We start from the raw sequence: 21125 nt of genomic DNA on the forward strand, positions 1-21125 counted from the left end.
AGATTTTAGGAATCAATCCAATTATTGGGTCTGTGGCCAAATACTTACATCCAGTACTTCCATTTTACTTTGGTGGCTTTCTCCTCTTCAAGGCTCTGATTGGATAGCCCTCAGAAAATCGATTTTACAAGAAAGATGTTATAGTTCTGTTCAGGCCACTATTGATATTATTAGATGGGATCCCTTACTTGACTGATCAATAATAACTGCTATGACCTTGTCCAGAAATATTAATTTTCTTTAAAGTTTACTCAAACTCAGTCAGAACAATGAGTTGAATTTCAGTCAAAATCCATAAGCTTCCACTTACTAGGAGAAAACCTCCCGCAATTATGGATTGGATTTATATGGTTAACGCCAGGTATGGTCATTTAAGTTTGAAAGCCCCTTATGTTGGGAACAATTAAACCATACTAAGGATAATCAGCCTAATAACACTAGGAAATTTGGCTGGGTGCCTTATGAACAATGTCAATATATCATTAGAGATGGCGACTTGTACCAGACAGTCTGGGTCAGAGGACAGGGGTATACTGGGTCGCTCCTAATGGACGTCAATGGATTTGCAGTACCAGTTAATAGCGTTGACTTCTGCTAAGATGGATAGAAAGATATACCCTAGGATTCTCTTGGACTCAGGGCATTTACTTGCCAGTTCAGATCTGGCCCAAGCAAATTTACCATTGATAGAAGCCAGATGGGTCAAGAGATCTGTATTTCTGTGGTATGACCATTTAGCAGTCATATTTGTGCCTTCAGTGGGATATGTAATTGGCCATATCAAAACCTTAACAAAATTCACTCAACAGTCCCTAAATGATAGTAATTAGGCTATTAGTCTACTGAATTCTAAGGTCTCTATGATAAGGAAAGTAGTGTTAAAAAACTGCATAGCTTTCAATATCCTTACAGCACCTCAGGGAGGCACCTGTGCCATAATTTAAACTGAATGTTGTGTTTTCATACCAGAGCAATCCTCTAATATAATATATTTAATGACTCACATAAAAAATCAGATTTCTGCTTTAAGAAATCCATTTCCTAGTCTTGGTGACCTCTTCAAAAACTGGTTTGGTGTAGGAAGCTCTTGGCTTAAATATTTATTTATGCTACTAGCTATATTACTGGTACTTTGACTATTTTGCAAGATTGCTTTTTCTTGCAATACCAGATGTGTGACTGAAACTTCAATAAAAATAATTGATGACTAGGCCACTTGAAACGATTGATCAAATACATAGTTCTATATGAGATCAGTGATTGTAATAGTATAACTCGATATGGGAAGAAGCAACAAGAGGCAATCTTTTTCTGGACTATAGCAGACTAGTAAGACAGGTGGTTCAGATACTTTTGGCTATCATTAATAGAGCCTAGTCTAGTAATGACAGGGACAGGATTAGGACAGTAAGAACTTCCATTAAGAAAAGGAAGGATAAAAGGCACACAGGAAACATGCTCTATTACCATTATAATTCTGGGCAGAATTTATGAAGGCCTCTACCATAGCTGGGAGGCTCCTTGATTAGATCCGCATTCTGATTCTGCTTTCTTGGTGGAGCACCCTTCTCTATTATCTGTGGTACCTGGCTCCATTCTCATTGACTTTCTCTCTTTTACATTATCTTTTTTGGCCCAAGTTTGAGTGGGCCTTGGGGGGTCTATGTTCCCTTGGAAATTTTGTTAATTTTGCAGTCCAATTCCTGGGTTTACAGTTTGGGAGGCACAAAGGGTTGTTTTATGATTAAATAGTCAAGGGTCATGGACTCCTTCCATATAATATAATTCCCTCAAAAATCTATATTGTTCCCCATCTATTGCTTCCAGAAGTTGTATATGCTAGTAAACATATCCAAAGTACTTTCCTAGGTACAGTTTTCAAGCCCGATATATTTCTTGGTTTCCTGGCTCCTGTGAGTTTTTTTCTCTAAATTTAATGGTGGCCAGATTGAGCCCATCTGAGATAGTAAGTGGGAAAAATTTTAAATCTGATTTTTTGCTGCACAGTTGTCATTTGTTTGAGAAGTTTTGGGGGACCTTTCTAACGAGATACTTTTTGGAGTCTTACCTTTTAAAATAGGGGGTCCAGATGCAGTTGGCATTTCTAATCCTATAAGACTCCTGATCTCTGGACATTCTCCATTCTATTTAATCTTTGCTTAAAATATTGTAACTACTTGTTTAAGTTCGTGAATAAAATTTTTGCTTGCAATGCCTGGCTATAAGCAGCCAGGTGCAGCCAGTACATACTAATCCTCTACTCCCAGAGGGTGGGCTCAGTAGTCTTCCAAGGAACTGTGGGCATCTGTTTGGCATTGCCTCTTGTAGAGGTTCAGAACAGGTCTCCCCAAGATGAGCCACTTTGGCATGTAGATTATTTTGAGCTAAAGCTAAATGACACTCTGCAGGCTCAAGAAGAACTACTGCCCTCCCTTAAATACCTAGAAGAATTTAAAGTGAGGATTTTTCCCTAGACAAAGAGTTATTACCAGAGATAAATTCTGTCTAAGTGGCTCCACTTATATGGCAAGGCAAACATCTAATTACCCAACACCTGTTCTTCTTTTTATTGTCCTATGAATTAGCCTCCTATCCTTGAGAACCCCAGGTCTCTATCCCATTCCTTAGCTCAGGATGGCATATAAAACTCATCTTACTTTTCTTTCTCGGAACTTCTCATATATTGGAGGGGTCCCTAACCCTCTTGTCTATGCAGGGTTCCTTTAAATTTGATTTCTTCTCTTAATCTATCTCACATCAACTTAATTCTTAGGCCAATCAGAAGAACATAGAAGGATAGAGGAAAGTTTTCTTCCTCACCTACACTCTGCATAATATGATCCTTCAGTGTTCTTGCCTGTGCTGTGCTAAGTTCTGGGACAATGTGGTCTTTTATCCCACCCCTGGTCCTCAGACTGTAAAGTTTTTAATTAGAAGAGCTTGATCTTATTTATCATCATATCTCCAATTCACAGCCAGTGAGCTCATCATATAAGTACCTAAGTAATATTTTTTGGATAAATGAATCATCTTGGGTTAAAGAACTAGCCATTATAGGGAATTCCCTGGCGATCCAGTGGTTAAGACTCCACGTTTCTACTGCAGGGGGCGCGGGTTCAATCTCTAGTTGGGGAACTAAGATCCCGTATGCCACATGGCCAAAAATAAATAAATAAATAAATAAATAATAAATAAAAATTGAAAATAAAAAAATAAATAAAAATAAAGAACTAGCCATTAAACAGCTGAGTAGACCATTAGGAGGATTCTTATTTATACTTATTAATCCTGTGCTTTTTTTCTCAACTATAAAATGAAGAGGTTGAATGAATCACCTTCCAGCTCAGGTGTTCCACACTCCTAATAATCTATGCTTGTTCTCTCTTCTCACATTTAGACAACTTCCTCACAGAATAGGGAACAAAAGGTAGAAGTGAAGAGCGATGAAGAAAATAATGTGTGCATTTGTCATTCCTTTTCTTCCTTTCTTTGTACATTCATTTGAAGAAAGTATGTATTACTTTCTCTTGATGAATTCTGCAAAGAAGTTTCAAAGATAGATAAAACATCATCCATGTCTTTAATGAGCTCTATAAAATTTGTGAATGTAGTCTTACTACTAAATTAGTCTGTTCTAATGCTTTATGTGATGTAATAGTGATTAGAGGAAAGTGCTAGGGAAAAAAAGATTGTACCTTCTTAGTGAAGATCTGGTAAAGAATCAAACAGGAAGAAAGCATCTGAGCATCTGAGCTGAGCTTTGGAAAATAAATGAGAATTTAACAAGAATAAAAGTATAGAGAAGGGCATTCATTCCAGGTCAAGAAACAGCTTGCACAAAAGACATGAAGGTATACAAATGAAAGGCCTGTGTGTTTCAGGATTGAAAATCCACGTGGGATACGGAAAGAATGTTTTTTGTGTGTGTGTTTTTTTTTTTTTTTATTTGTTTGTTTTTTGTTTTGGTAAGAGTGGCAGGAGATAAGACATAAATTTTTTAATCCTGGTTGGCTTAGAAGAATTATTTGTGGCTTTGAAATTTCTTTTCTCCTAAATAGATTTACTGACCAGTTTTTATCAATATCTTTCTCTCACATTTTTATCCTTAGTAAAATAAATACCTGTGGTTTATGAAATTCCTATAGGCAATTGCTTGTTTTTATATAACTCTCTATGATGATCTTTGATTTGATTTCTTTTCATATACGCTTAGAAGAACTTCTTGAAGGCTGATTCTAAGATTAACATCCAAGGTATTAATGCACAGTATTGCATATTTAATGCAGAATTCGTTAATCCAGCTTTCTTACTGTACACTCCCTGCCCCACTCCAGTGAATTTACTATCCCTCAGCCAGCACTTCTATAAGAAAGGAAGAAAGAGTGGGTAGTACATTTTTAGTGTTTTTGAAGAAAAACAAAGGAAACATTTCTTCCCAGAAGGCTCATTGAAGAGGTGGCATGAACATCAGAGAGATAATTCTAGAATAGATGAACAATGTTTGAAAACTGGGGATGAATATTGAGAATAACCACCACAGAAAGCATTTGTTAAAGGAGGATCAAAGTTGTCAGCTCTGATGTAAACAACCAAGAATTAAAGGATGGTGTAATAAGCACTTCACAGTGCTGATTATCCCTTTTTAAAATTTTGGTCTATTCTATTCTTGGTGTGTTACAATCATCTACTTTGCAGACCTGCCTCCTACTTCTAATTAATTCCAGACTCCAATCTTAAGAGCTCATTTCCTTATACAAGGAGGCTGATAAGTATCAGAAGGTGTTTGGCCATCTCAGCCTGTGATCGTTAGAAGGAAAACCTTCTGGGATGCATTAGTGCTGCTGGCTGGCAGCAGCCAGATGGGAAATAAATTTGTTCAGAGGCTTAGGGGCAAGCAATGGAACTGCATTCTCAGAGGAGAGGGCAAAGAAACATCAAATTTCAGGCTTTGGCTTTTAAGCCATGATATGGTGGGAGTTGCTGTGTGGTAGGACAATAAATTAGTGGAAAGGTAAAAGAGAAAAACTATCCTCAATTTGCTCTGCACCAGGGCCTCAGGAATTCCCTACACTAACCTGAATTTTCTTTAATGCAATATTCTTACAGGCTTAACATTCAAAGATTTTGAGATTTTTCAATATGAATCTGCTTCACATTCCTTATTTGCAAAATGAGGGTCCTGGGATGGTCCAGTTCTAAGATCCTGTCCATCTCTGATGATCTATGGTTACATTGGTTGGTGGGATGTGATCATGGACGCTCCTCCAGTATACGAGTGTTTCTGGCAATCTGATGGGAGTGGTTGAACTCTTATCTCTCTCAGAAGTTTCTGGGAAAGTTTATGTCCAGTTTCTTGTGCTTGAAAAAATACCAATGATCCACCAAAATCAATTTCTTTAATCAAAAATCACCTGGAAGTACAGTACTGAGCAAGCGAAAACCTCATCTCTCTACATATTCATTCTCCGTTTTGTAGTAAAACGAGTTCAAACTGAATAGATTGTAAGATGAGCTTATAGCATACTCAGTACTTCGCATAATTTCACTTATGGTCTTACTTGTTCTCATACACAATTACAGATACTCACATGCTCACTACAGACACACACAAACACAAACCCACAGCTATTCTAAGGAAGAAAAAGAATAGCAATGACTAAATTCAAATAATAATATAGTAGCAGAATATATGTATTCAATGTTTTTATGGTTTCATATCCATGATTTATCCATAGATTAACTTCTATTAACTCATTTGTTATTCTAATCAGAGCTGTAAGAAAACTGAAGACAATAAATTAGTATTTTCAGTAGTTTCTTATAGTCTTAATTTATCAACCAAATAGAGAAACAGGTATCTAATCCTGATTGAATCCTGTCTCTAAATTAACAACTTTTTGGAAGAGCTAATTCCATTAGAAATGACATTTTAAGTGTAGCCATTATTTATAACTGAGTACTTAATGACAGACAGAAAAAAAAGAAATTTAGTTGTCTAATTTGAAGATAAAAGGGAAACAAATTAAAAAAAAAAAAGATTTAAACTTGTTTATTAGTTTGAAGAAGGCAAAAAGAAAATGCCCACAATTGAGAGAAAATGGAGAAAAGCAAGAAGATGAGTATTTTAATAAGAAAAGGCTTAGATTAGATTTCCTGTGTGAATTCTGAAAGGTCAGTACTCAAATTGAGACAAAATTAATAAAGAAGAAAGAGTATTACAAATTGAAAGAAATAAAAGTGACGAGAAGATAGAAGAACAAAAGGATGGATTTCAAATCTACTTGTAAACAAAGTAAATAAGGAAATGACATGAAACACTAAAACTTCATGGATGCTGGCATCATAAACACTCTTGAAGATAATTTAAATTGTATTATTGAGAATTTATTTTAAACATATTTAGTATAAACACTTTTGTGATTACAAGTAAATATTGATTCTTCTGCAATCTCTACATGATAAAAAGAGTAAGAAAAAAAACCCTGAAGTATAATAAATAATTGAAAATATGTCAGGGTATACTGGATGCTATGTCCTGAATGTTTGTGTTGTCCCAAAATTCATATATTGAAAAACCTAATGCTCAATGTGATGGTATTAAGAGGTGGAACCTTTGTAAGGTGATTAGGTCATGAGAGAAGAACTCTCATGAATAGAATTAGTGCCCTTATGAAAGAGGTCTGAGAAATCTCCCTTGCCCCTTCCAACATGTGAAGACATAGCAGAAAGATAGCTATGTAGGAAGCAGGTACTCACCAGACACCAAATTTGCCTGGACCCTAACCTTGGACTTCCCAGCCTCCAGAACTGTGAGAAATAAATTTCTGTTCTTTATAAGAGACTCAGTCCCTGGCATTTTGTTATGGTGGCCCAAAAGGACTAAAACGTTAGATGAATTTTTTGGAGGTAGTTTGATGATATTTTGCTAATGACTCAGGAATGCCTAAATCCCTTTCTTCCTTCACTTCTCCTTATATGGGAGTTCCCCCTAAAGCAAACTATTTAGAAGAGAAACAATAGCCAAGTAAGCTCCCAGTGAATATATATGGTGAAGACTATATTAGAAATTGGGAATCAAGCATAAGTGAGACGTTCTGCTTACAATGTATTGTTAAATTACTTGGTTTAACATTTGATTGTAGAAGACTAACACCCCATCGCAGGCATAAAAGTGGTGTAATGTACAGGAGGAAGTCATGACTCTTGCACTCTATGGAGATAGGTTCTACCTCATTTGCCTTACTTACAGGTATAGAAAGCAAAAATAGAAGGTATTCTTCATGATTGTTGACTTTTAAAAGTTACTAATCCAACATACTAGTAAAATGTGACATTTATAGGGGTTATAAATGTCTTCTCTCCATGAACTGGGGCTAAGGCATGGGGAGAAAATATTCAGCATTCTTTTACTTATAGTAAACCAGAAAAAAAAAAGAGATAGAGAGACAGGTTGAGCATACTAAATGGAGAGAAATAGCATGAACCAAGAGATGAAAATAAAAGTGATGGATGTAGGGAAATATCAGTAAGTCAATCTCCTTGAAGAGCCCTGACTGAAGATGTAGCAGACAATCAGCCTTCCAGTTAAACACACGCTGTGTGTTGGGTGATCGCAGAAGGACTAGAAAAGGCTCTTTGTCTTTCCAAAACTATCATCTCTGCTCAGCAAATCTTTGATGTGCCTTGAAGTACATTAAAGTCTTTACTTCCACAACTAGAACTGTGGTTTCCTTTGTATATCCCAGTGGAGGGGTTAATACATTGGCCTAAATACAATCTAAAATCCAAGTTAGCATTATCAAAACATTTATATTGAAAGGATCAGGAAGAAAATCAAAAACAAAAATATTGGAGGGAAATGACATAAATGCTTTCCTACATTTTATCTTGACAAGTAAGTTCATTAAAAAAAAACAAATTTGTAGAGTAATAATAATATCATTATGGAATGGATATTTTATTGTGGATACAATTGGTCCATGAATTGATATTTGCACCAGTTGACAAATTTTCCCTAGATAGTTGAACTTTGCTTTTGCTTTGCTTATGTAATATAAATGTTCATGTTTTTTCATCTGAGTAGTAAAATATAATGGACAGAAATCATAAATAAAATAAATGCCAACCAGAATATAAATATTTCAGTAAATGCAGGAGTTTTTTCTTAGAATCGTCTAGCCGAATACTTCTGAGACTATTTAGAAAATGAAATAATGAAATCTCAAAGATACTCATTATGTGTAAACACTAATGGTAGATCAATGAATGGTATCTTGGTGCTAATGGAGGAAAAGCTGGCAGAGTCTCTTTTCACAAACATAAATGAAACAGTACTTGAGAATTTGAAACCAGTTGGCCAGTTTTCTTGCTTCTGAAGAAATTATTTTTAATGAAAAGTCAATTTAGGAGCACCTGGAGTCCCAAATATCAAGTACCAGTGAACATAGATTTGTCAGAAACAATTCCTCTCAAGAAATTCTAATTTTCTCTCTGTCTAAATAATTTAGCTTGTAAACAGGGAAGAGGTGGCACAAGTAAATAGCATCCATTTTTATTTTAATAGGATATAATTAAAATATATTAAAATAATTATAGGAAAAATGTGATCAAATCAAACAGAATGACACATGCATTGCACAAGTTTTCCATTGTATTTTACACATGTAGAAATCATCAAAATTCATCCAAAATATATACACAAAGTGATGTCAGTATCTTTTAACGATGTACAATATTGGACAAAGGCTAAAGAGTTCTTTAAAACTTCATTTCAGTAGTTTGGTAGAAATAAGGATTATTATGTGAAGAATTTTGAAACAATATTCTGTATATTTATAATTCATTTTCTTCATAAAGAAGATTTAAATCATAGCATAATTACAAAATTCCAAAAAATAGATATCTCCACATATCTATTATTTTACTGTCAATTGGTGAACAATGCTGACTGATTTGGGTACATAGATGTTGATCTTACTGTGGGTATAGAACCCTGGGAGAAATACAGGGTTACAGTGGTTATACAGGGTATATCCATTACAGTATGGATATACCACATACTGTAATTTTTATTTATTTTTATTTAGTGCTCTCTTTGATTATATTTGTCCTCCAGATTTTCATATATATTTTACTTATTCCCATAGTCACTAATCTTAAAACCAATTCCTATTTTATCCCCTGTGATTCTGTCTCTGTAATATTTTACATTTGGATAGAAATCTAACTCTTGAAAAGCGCTCAAATCATTACCATATGTCATCTACCAAACCCCACTGCCATTCTCTCCATTTCACAGATTTTAAATAAATGAGACTCGTGGAGGTTGAATTGGCTTGACAAAATTTACATAGTAATAATGGGATACGGTTATTATTCTGGGTCTTCTTACTAGAACCCTGTCTTTCATTCATTGCATTGAGCTTGAAGCTCTGGTCTTGGAGGTGGAGGAGGTGAAGGGACTGACACTTGGGGGTCTCGACTAACCTACTAAGTCCACATTTTATCAGTTCAGAGGTGCCGTCTAGAGGTAAAGGGAATGAAAAATATTGTTTTCCACATTTTTCCTTAAAGAAATATTGGTTTTGAGAGAAAAGAAACCACTATACTCCTAATTCGTACTTTTGAAATATAAAACATCACAATTAAAATGAGGATTAATAGAAATAAATAATAATTAGATTATTATTAACTGTTAAATTCTCTTCACTAAATGTTTACTTTTACCTTTTCTTTCTCCTAAGCATGTGTTTGTCTGGTTCATATTTTAGATCTCTGCTCCATCAGTTTTAGCTAATTTCTTATTTTCTTTCAAATTAAGACTTCTTTCTGCATTTGTTGAAGTTTCTACACTCTGTGCTATTTATCTCTGTTTCCTCTCCTGAAATTAGTTTGTTCTCATATGCTTTTAAAAGAACCATATACCATTTCATTTTATATTTATGTGTATATATATATATATATATATATATATATATATATATATATATACACATACATACATACACATATATATATATACACATGTCTTGAATTGATTCACGACTCCTTTAAACAGATGGCTTCTTATTTGGTGCAAAATTCTTATTTTTACATTATAAAAACATAAGTATTACAGAATATGGACTAAAAATTCTAAAAGAAAGTTTTATCACCTGATCTGGATTAGCTACTCAATGCCAGCAAATTTAATTTTCCATGTGTGTCTTTAGAATGTTTAGATACTGACATGAATATGAGAAAGCCTTAATTCTGAAATGAAATTGAAAGTTTAAACTTGAATAAAATTCTGCAGAGGAGAGGTATATGAGCAAAATAAGTTTGAAAATGGTGATCCAACATTTTTTTCTTTTATTTTTTTAAATAGACGTATAACTTGCAAACAGTAAAGGATGTAAAGTGCACTAAACATAGTAGAGTTTGGTGAATATTTCACAGGTTGGTTCATGTGTCAGCAATCCAGATCAAGATGTAGACCATGCTAGTACCCCAAAAGACCTCCTATTCTTTCCGTTTGATATCTTCTTCCAGTAGTAACTATTATTTTGACTTCTGTAGCCATGGATTAGTTGCTTATTACTGAACTCCACAAAAATTGTGTCCAGACAGATGTATTCTATTGATTTTTTTTTTTTTAATTTTTTTGGCTGCACCGTGCAGCATGTGGGATCTGAGTTCCCCGACCAGGGATTGAACCCATGCCCCCTGCAGTGAAAGCACAGAGTCTTAACCACTGGACTGACAGGCAAATCCTTATTATGTCTGATTTTTTTCTCAATATTTTACATGTGAGATTCATCCATATTGTTTCATGTAGTTGTGGCCAGTGCATTCTTAAAGTAATATTTTGAAAGCAGAAGTCATGATTCAACATTTACATCATTTTTACCAGAATGTGAGAAAGATAATATGTGCTAATATTTCCAAACAGTTTGTGATAATCAAAATCTTGGAATTTAAAAAAAAGAGCATATTTTTCAAAAGCTTTTTGAACACAATATATTTTCTGTGTTCCATTTTCTACTGTTTTATAATTTTCTTTGTATTTATTGTAATAAAGTGCTTCCTGCTTTGCTTACTTTCTCTCCCATGACTAAAATTATTATTTTCACTTTTATAAGAGACTATGAAAAATTGATTGTTCCCATGAGTTCTATTTAAGAATTACATTCATTGGTAAAATGAGATGTATTCTTTATTTATGTCGTTCGTGTAGTAGTTATTACACATGAAATTATTAGCAACTGATTAAATAAAGGATGAAAGAAAATAATTAATCTAGTTTTCATAGCTGGATTGCAACTAACTTCTGAAAATGCATTATGAGTATTATTTAACCCTCTTATTGTGACCATAAGAAATATCAATATTCAAAATAGTCAATCTGATAAAAAAACAAAAATGACTAACACTGCAAACAATTGATCAAAATAAGGGGAAAATAAAACAGATTATGCTGAAAACTGCACACAGTTCAAAATTTGACCTAGGAAAATTGAACTATGTGAAAACAAAAGTTCATAAAAGCTAACTCTAAATAGGAGAAGCTATATTTGGTAAAATCAGATGTCATTAAATAAAATGATAAATATTTTATTGCAAAGTATATTTGGAAAAGAATTTACCCAGAATATAATTTTATAAACTTCAAATGAAAATGGAAAAAAACTGTAAGCTATTGATCAGGAATTAGTTCCATAGCAAGCAACTAAAAACCTATTTAAATTCAACATAACTGATTAAATGTTTTTTTTTATGCAACAGAAGTTGAAGTTTAGACTAAGCTGGGGTTTGCATAACAGTGCTAAAATGACTCATCCTCTTTTTATCTGCCTGCTCCAAAATATCTAATAGTCATATTTATTTTTTCTTCAGGGTGATTAAGATAGCTGCTGCTTCCTCAGTAATCCCATTCACATACAAGTTATGAAAAAAGAGAGAAAGCAAATGGCATAAAGTACAAAAACTATAGTGGCATTCTAACTAAATCTAGATCATGAAAAAAACTCTCCTAACCCCCAACCCTTTCCTCGCAGCTGCCTCTTATATTTCTTTGGCCCGAACTGGATCCTGTGGCCACTCTTAGCTGCAACACTATCTGGACAAGTGAGTCTTCCAATTTTTCTACCTGGATAGTAGAGGAACACAGAAGAGCAGGAGACTTTGAATGATTCAAGGCAAACAATCCAGTGTCTACCATATGGTTCCACTGCTCTTTGGAAACCTGAACGAAGAATTAAATTGGCCTAATTGTTCTTTACATGGACATATACACACTGCTATATATAAAACAGATAACTAATAAGGACCTACTGTATAGCACAGGGAACTCTACTCCATACTCTGTAATGACCTATATGTGAAAAGAATTTAAAAAAGAGTGGATATATGTATAACCGATTCACTTTGCTGTATGGCAGAAAGTAACACAACACTGTAAATCAACTATACTCCAATAAAATTTTTTTTTAAATTGTATTAAAGTTTAAATAATTTTGTCTAAAATTCTCGTGTCTATAAACAAAGTAAAAAAAATTCACATTGCAAAATAGCAGAGTAGACACTTGCACTGGTCCAAACGATGAGCACAACATGGAGATGAGTTTCCAAACATTTATTAAATATTAAAAAAAGTAGGATCTTAAATTGCTTAGTGATAATCAGTGAAATTACACTGAGTATGGTTGCAACTCTTTAGTTTTAAAATCCATGAAAACAAAGTATTTAAGAGAAATACTGGAAGCCATGGTAAAGTGTCTTCCCACTGCATCAAATATCACTGTTTTGAGGTCTACTGATTCCTCCTGAATGCTGATTATCTTTTAACTTTGTAGCTGTTCCGTGCCCTGTATCTTGAATATATAGAGATAATATTCTGTCTAGTTTAACTGTTTGTGGTAAACTCAACTCTAACCTGCTTTACATGTTTTGTTGTCTTTCTCTCTGTCAACATATAGAGCTTTGCCGTGTCAGTTTTTCTTTCCTTTCATATGGTGCCTAGCCAAAAATGATTGTAGAAGGATAATAATTTTATTTTCTTAATTTTTTATTATCTTTATATCTACCCTATTCCTATAAGCCACTCAATTGTCCTCTATTAAGGACATGATATTCTGTACTAATCTATATTTCTAGCTGATATTTTTATTTTAAGGTCTCTGTTGATTTGTTTCTGCTACTAGCACCATGGAGAGAAGTTGAGTTCTTCTTTACCTAATTTCATAGCAAATTTATTAAATTTTTGGAGATAGTTTTGAAAGATGTATTATTTTCTATACTGATGTTCATAGATGTTCACTATTGATATCACATTTAATAAAGTTTAAAGAAGCATAGACTAAAATATCCATTTCTTAAATTGTTGTGACACCTAATAAATAGCATATGTAAACATAATAACAGTATTCGATTTAAATAATCACTATTTGAAATGATTATTGAGTTTATAGAGTCAACTGGATTTTATAAAAATCTCTTTTTTACTGCTGATGGGTATTTTTTCACTCCAAGTAATGAGGGCCTTCATTAGATATAAGAGGATTTCCCCCTAAATTTCCCCCTTTAATTAGAGAAAACATTTATTTTTACATTATGTGGTTTTATGTTACCACCCATTTGAAGGTCTGTAAAAATGGCACTACATATACAAAGATTTATGTTTCTTCCAAAGGTCAATGGATCCAGAACCTGAAGGGTTATAAATTAACTTCAGAAAATTTAACATAGGCTATTGATATATGCCTTGTTACTTCCAGGCTTGATTCAGTATCTGGGGAAGCATTAAATACAGGGTGAACATTCTTAATAGATTCAGTAAGAGAATGACATGGACAAAAAGAAGAGGAAAAAGAAGCAAAAACTGGAGTTCTTTCAGGCACTCCAGGACTATAGCTTAAAACTCGCATTCAATGAAAATTTACAAACGTCTTGCATATATAAAGAATTCTTAGAATCTATATCAGGAGTGTGTATATGTGCCCATATATGCATGTGCCCATGCATGTGCGGTATGTGTTCATGTATATGTGTAAGCATATATGTAGGTGTTATAGGGATTCTGTACTCATAAGAAACCTGAGACTCTCAAGAAAAAAAAATGTTGAATATACTGGGGAGATGGTCATCCTCTAGTGCCAAGCCATCCAGATGCATAAATCACCTGTTTAAACCCCAAACAATATCTTGGTTGGTTAAGAACCACAACTTGGGAAGTCACACTGGGAAGAAATATCTAAGGATACACAAGGGTTCATTCATTAATTTACTAAACAAACAGCTGCAAAGATACAGCAAGGAAAAAGCTGACAAAATTCCTTCCATCCTGGAGCTTATATTCTAATGAGGGTGCAATCATTAGGATAATAAACAATCCAAATATATTGTGTATTAGATGGTGATAAATTCTGTGGAAGAAAAACAGCAAAGAAGGGGAGAAAGGAGAGTGGATTGAGGAAGAGCAGTCGTAATTTTAGTTAGGATGGTTATGGAAGTCTGCAGTAAAAAGATGGCATCTGACTGAAGCTCTGAAAGAGGTGAGGGGGTAAGCTCTGCCAATATCTGGGGAAGAGAATTACAATGTACTAATGAGAATGACAATGTAATAAGTTGAAATGGTAAGTGCAAAGGTGCTGATGTAGAGCAGGCCTTGAATGATAGCTATGAGGACAGTGTGGTAAGAGAGGAAATAGAAGAGGCATTGGTTGGTCTTGAGGAGAGAAGTAATATGATCTGACATAGACGGCCATCCTCACTTCCTTGTTGATAATATTCTGAAGAGGGGCAATGGCATAAAAAGGGATGTGGGCTAGGAGAGGAGATTATTACAATAATCTCAGCTAGAGGTAATGGTGGCTTGGGCCAAGGTGGTAGCAGTGAAAATGATAAGTGGTTGTAGTCTAAAAATAGAGTCAACAGGATTGCCTAATCAATGAATGTGGACTCCAAGAAAACACCAAAGTTTTGGGTCAGAGCAAATAGCAGGATTTTGTCATTTACTGAGATGGATAAGATTGTAGGAGTCCTAGATTTGGGAGCAAAGATCAACGAGATTCAGTTTTGGACATATTATGTTTGAAATGTCTGTTAGACATTCAAGTAGGCATACCAATTATTAGTTGGTTATGTGGCTCTAGAGTTTGAAGGAAAGATAGAAAGATATTGACTGCAATGGTTTACTTGGAATATGCATATCAATTATATGTACACTCTTCAAAGTCTTGAGATGGGCCAACTCATGAAAATAGATAAATGTAATAAGAGAGGAAAATCTGAACATTTAATGATGTTTAACATTTATTTGGTCCAGTCCCCAGAGTCTTAAGTTAGAAAAAATATGTAAATAATAAACCACATCTCTTTTTGTGATAATGCATTCAATGTTCATATCGTAGTGTTTGGCACACAGCAGTCACTTATTATTTTTATTGTTAAAAATACTTTTAAGGGGTAAAAAATGTTTTGAGGAAGATTCTTAGAAAACCAAAAATAGAACTACATATGATCCAACAATCCCACTTCTAAATATATATCCCCCCAAAATGAAAACAGGATATTGAAGAGATACCTGCACTCCTATGTTCATTGTAGTATTAGTCACAATAGTCAAGATATGGAAACAACCTAAGTGTTCATCGATAGATTAATGGATAAAAAAGTGATCTATACACACACACACATATGCAATGGAGTATTATTCAGCCATAAGAAAGAAGGAAATTCACCATTTGTGATAACATGAATAGACCTTGAGGGTATTATGCTAAGTAAAATAAGTCAAACAGGAAAACAGAAAAAGTACTGCATGTGGAAAAGTGGTTGTCAAGGGCTGAGGGTAGGGAAAATAGGGAGAGGTTGGTAAAAGGGTACAAATTTTCAGCTATAAAGTGAGTAAGATCTGAGGATATAATGTAAACATGGTGATTGTAATTGATAACACCATATTGTATAATACTTGTTTTCAAACATACCCACACATGCAAAGATAAATATGTGAGGTCATGGATGTGTTAATTAACTAGCTGGGGAGCATTTTAAAGTGTATACGCATAAAAAATCACCAGGATGTACACTTTAAATGTCTTATAATTTTATTTCTCAAGTATACCTCTGTAAATCTTGTATTTTTAGAAAGTGGAAACACTCTAAATGTCCATCAATTGAGAATATGACAAAATGTGGCACATTTATACAATGGAATTCTACTCATCAATAAAAAGGAATGAAGTATACTCACACATGTTATGAATGGATGAAACACAAAAACAACATGTTCAGTAAAGAACCTGGACAAAGAGGACCACATATCACATCATTCCATTTATATGAAATGTACAGAAAAGGCAAATCCACCTGGTCCCAGGACTTAATGAAGCTCAGGTTCTTGATGTCTCATGGCAGAAAGAATTCAGTGAGAGACAAAGTGATAGGTAAGAAGTGGATTTATTTAGAGAGAAACACATTCCACAGACAGAGTGTGGGCCATCTTGGAAGGCGAGAGGGCCCCAGGCTATGGGGTAGTCAGTTTTTATAGGGGTGGGCAATTTCATAGGCTAATGAGTGGGAGGAGTATTCCAGCTATTTTGGGGAAGGGGTGGGGATTTCCAGGAATTGGGCCACCACCCACTTTTTGACCTTTATGGTTGGCCTTAGAACTGTCATGGCACCTGTGGGTGTGTCATTTAGTTTACTGATGTGTTGCAGTGAGGGTATTACTGAGGCTCAAGATCTAGTGGAAGTTGACTCGTCCGCCATGCCATCTTGGACCTATTTGTTTCTAATCAGTTTATGTCGTGTCCTTGGGCTATGTCATTCTTTTAAATTTTGTGCCCTGCCCCCTTCCCTCCTGTTTCACTATCAGGATATGTTCCACAGAGCAATAGTTAACTCTAATGTTGATAGTTAACTCAGATGTGATGATTCATAAAAATAAAGAAAAATAATCTTCTAAAAATTGGGAAACATTGGGATAAACAAAATTAGAAAGGTTTTTTTTTCTCTTTTCTTCTTACCATATGACTTCTCAAAGTTTGATATGTAAAAGCACATGGTAAATCCATATAGAAATAGAGTCTACAGTGTTCTCAAAATTCATTTGACAATGAAAACATTTTACTTCTAAGGGAATAAGGGAATCTTGTCTACTGAAAAAAACCTTGCAACCTAAAAGTTGAGCTATGTTTTATTCGGTGGAAATTTTTAGGACTTCAAGCCTGGCAGGCAACAGCTCAAGTAACCCTGAGAGAACTGCTCTGAGGAGGCGAGGGGGGAGCCAAAATATATAGGAGTTTTGCAAAACAGGGCAGGTAGTCTGAAAGTAAAAAATTATTGTTAATTAAAGAAAACCAGATATCTCAAGTTAAGGAATTTAGAGCTTTTCTATATATGGGAAAATTTAAGAGTCTGGGCTCACTGAAATCATTTCTTTGATATGCACCTCAGCTAACTGGGGCCAGTATCCTGTGTTTTTATATCCTGAGTTTCCTCAGGGCTCACCCTGGGGAGTGGCTGCAGTCTGAGGGCTGCTAGATGACAGGTATTCTTTTCCTTCCTGTGTTTCCTCAGGGCTCACCAGCTCACCATTGGTGGTGGCTGCAATCACTGATGACTGTGACATCTTTTGTTTACTGATATGGCAGGCAATATTCCATTTCTCAGTCTCATGAGGATAGTTTCTCATTTGGGGAACCACTGCTTTAATGTGGACCCACACAGGTCAACATAGTCCCAGTACGGGCTTGAATGCTGATTTAATTCTAAAATATGCTGTGGGACTTCCCTGGTGGCACAGTGGTTGAGAATCCGCCTGCCAATTCAGGGGACACAGGTTCAATCCCAGGTCCAGGAAGATCCCACGGAGCAAATAAGCCCGTGCGCCACAACTGCTGAGCCCTCGTGCTGCAACTACTGAAGCCCATACGCCTAGAGCCTGTGTTCTGCAATAAGAGAAGCCACTGAAATGAGAAGCCTGTGCACTGCAACGAAGAGTAGCCCCCGCTCGCCGCAACTAGAAAAAGCCCAAGTGCAGCAATGAAGACCCAACACAGCCAAAATTTTTTTAAATTTAAAAATTAAAAAAAAAAATGCTATGGTCTCAAGATGCTGAATATTCATTTTCTTCTTCTGGGCAAGACCACATTTTTGAGACACTTTTGCAGTTCAGCTGGGACCACCTAGGCTCTGGTAAAGGAAAGGTAAGTGAAAGTGACATATACCTGTCCATATGAAATCCTGCCTTTCCTACATTCCTTCCTCTCCTGTTACAATGACCCTGGAGGCTGTGCTGAGGCTGGTGACATCATAGAGTGACAAAAATCTGGATTGCAGAGTCACTGCTTAGTATATATCTGTACAGGATAATGGGCTGACTTGACTGGTGTTGAGTGAGAAATTTTTAATGTTGGGATTATGGGGTCTTGTGTAACTGTATTTTTGTCTGGACTATACTGCCATTCCATTTAATTCAGCTCAGTGAACACATACCATGTTGCTAATTTGGGAATGATTCCAAGGCCTTCTGTTAATAACATTGCTGTTTATAACACAAAAATAAGTGAGCCAATTTTCTAGGCATTCGAGGATCAGCAAACACAGATGGCCCATAATCTTCTGTTCACTCCAACATTTTATAACACTCTTGCCTTTGTTTCATCTGAGTTGAGTTCAGACTACATTCTGGTCTTTGTCTCCTCTTGCAATAGTTTTAAATAAGGCTTATTTCTTACTTGTTTAACTTTTCCCAGTGCCATTTTGGCTCTGACAAGAATAACTACTGACAATATGCTTTATTTTTTTTACTTATTTATTTTTTTAACAACTGATTATCAATTTATTAAAAATGTTGATTTAAGCATCTGCAATGGTGACTTCAAGCTCGACTCCTGGCTCAATACTGATGGAAGTGATCTGCTTGACAATCTCAGAAGGACTGTGCGGGTCAATGAGTCACTTGTGCATCCTCATCTGGAAACGATCCCAAGTCTTAGAACCTTCACCACAAAGAGTTTTCCTTGTAGTTATTCTCAGAGTCTTGGTAGGCATCTGAACCGGTCCTTTCACTTTGAGATTCTTTTCCTTTATGCCTTCTGATCAGGTCAGCATATACTACAGGGGAATAAAACTATATTTCAGTTCATTCACAACAAAAGCTGGCCTAACAAATTGTAACCGCTACTGGCTCAGAATAACATATAAAACTATCACCGTAATTCAACACAGTAATGATCTCCTCATCGTCATGACAATATCCTTTAAATATGCAAGTGTACTCTTCATCACAAGGTGTCTACAGGTTCTGCTGAACCAGTTCTAATGGGAAGATATCTTATATTACTATTCTAGCTTTGTTCACCTATTACTCAATGTGGAAAATACACAAGCCATGGCTTTCAGTATTTTCTGCACACTGATATGAAGGCATGATTCAGTTCAAGATGGTTGGGCAGAGTGGACCAGCTGAACTGCTCTCTGAGTCCCTTGTCTGGACTATAAGCTATACAAAGCTTACAGGTAAGCTATAGCCCAGATAATTAACCTGGACTCATTTTCTGAGGACTATGGATGGATACTGTAGTTGGGCAGGATAGACTATCAGGATACAGAGTATGGGGATGAAATGGGATGAAATGAAATAAAATTGGAAGCTAAAAGCAAATTCAGGCATATGGCATTAGAACTGATGTCAGAGCAGAGAAAGAGAATGGAAATGGAGTTTGGAGAAATTTGCTGACCTTGTAGAGATGGGCTGCAGGGACTTTTCTTAGTGTCCCCATAGCTTGGGCCTGGGTAGAGTGAGAGCAATTCTGACAGCCACATTGTCTCAGGCAAACTTCGATTGCCTTTTCCATTTTCTTTTCTGTGACTTGCAACCCACTAACTGTCTCACTCATAAGTGGTGGTAATAAATAACCCAAATATTTAAATAAAATATTTAGATATATAATTTCATGCTACCCTTTGACTTGGACTAGAAAAGAAGTTTTCTTTTGTTAAATATGAACCAAAGTGTGGTTTCACAAACTTCATTCATAAATTAGGCAGATATGTCATACCCTGTGCACTTGGCCAAAGGTTTAGATATGAGAATTTATTTTTTGATACATCCTTCGTTATATTTGGAACAATAAACTTGAATTAAATTACACCATTCATGACGCCTCTAAATCCTATGAATTATTAATCACAGGTATTTGTTAACTGGAGTGGTCATGTAACCTGTCGTCCAATTTGGGAATGTTTAAGAATGAAAGGAGACACAAATAATTGTTCTGGAGTGCTGGGTTTACTCAGCCTGTTCTGAATAAAGAGGGATGTCAGATAACCTATTGTTAACCCATTACATTTGGCTTTTGGTCCATGATAAGATAATACCACAGTTCAATAACGCAATAGTTTTCATAAAAACCATTACAAGCAGGAAGAGTAATTGATGACTTTCATGTTTTATCTCAATTAAAACGTTATCATGTTAAAAAAATTTCTCTCTGAACAGCCTACCATGCTATCTCAAATTATTAAAATATAATTAAGAATTTTCTTTCCCAACAATTTTATCCAATTTATAACAACCAATTTATCCAGTGGCCATCATATTCAAGTTGTGATAGATAATTTAGGATTCAGAAACATTAAGGGACTGCTAAGTACTAAGGTACAATGATTTGCGAAAATAGTAACATTTTATTGCTGTTAATTAGGACAAATGGCAGACATTAAACTGATGAAATGAGTAAGTTTTTAGAGGATAGATATATTTGAACAGAAGTGATTCCATTCAGAGTATATGAGCAGGGAACAGTGCTGCAGAGCAGTGTAGACAAATAGAGTAACTTCACATCACTTGATGTCCAAAAGGAAGAAGTAACAATGGCAATGCTGGTTGATTTCATAGTTTTTTAGTTCTTATCTCTGCCTATGGGTTACATGCTATTAATCTTTAAGAAAGACATTCTTTATAATTCACTCTCTCTTTTTACCTAGAAAAACTTTGCTTTGGATAGCAGAAAAGTACATTTATTTGTTCTTTAAATTTTAACAATATAACTTTCTATTTCCAGAGGTTTCATTGAGTTTTTCTTTGTATGTCAGTTCTGCAGATGGTCATAGAAACATAATAAGTGCTAAATAACTAA

General features: G+C 35.0%; 1 non-coding gene across 1 annotated transcript; it reads right to left on the minus strand.

Moving 5' to 3' along the window:
- Positions 1-19165: 19165 nt before the first annotated feature.
- Positions 19166-19232, minus strand: LOC132376510 (small nucleolar RNA U54). The gene has a single exon (XR_009506342.1). It is a non-coding gene; the product is annotated as a small nucleolar RNA U54 (small nucleolar RNA).
- Positions 19233-21125: the final 1893 nt, after the last annotated feature.

This window comes from Balaenoptera ricei, chromosome 12 (assembly GCF_028023285.1).
Source record: "Balaenoptera ricei isolate mBalRic1 chromosome 12, mBalRic1.hap2, whole genome shotgun sequence".
Classification (NCBI taxonomy): domain Eukaryota; kingdom Metazoa; phylum Chordata; class Mammalia; order Artiodactyla; family Balaenopteridae; genus Balaenoptera; species Balaenoptera ricei.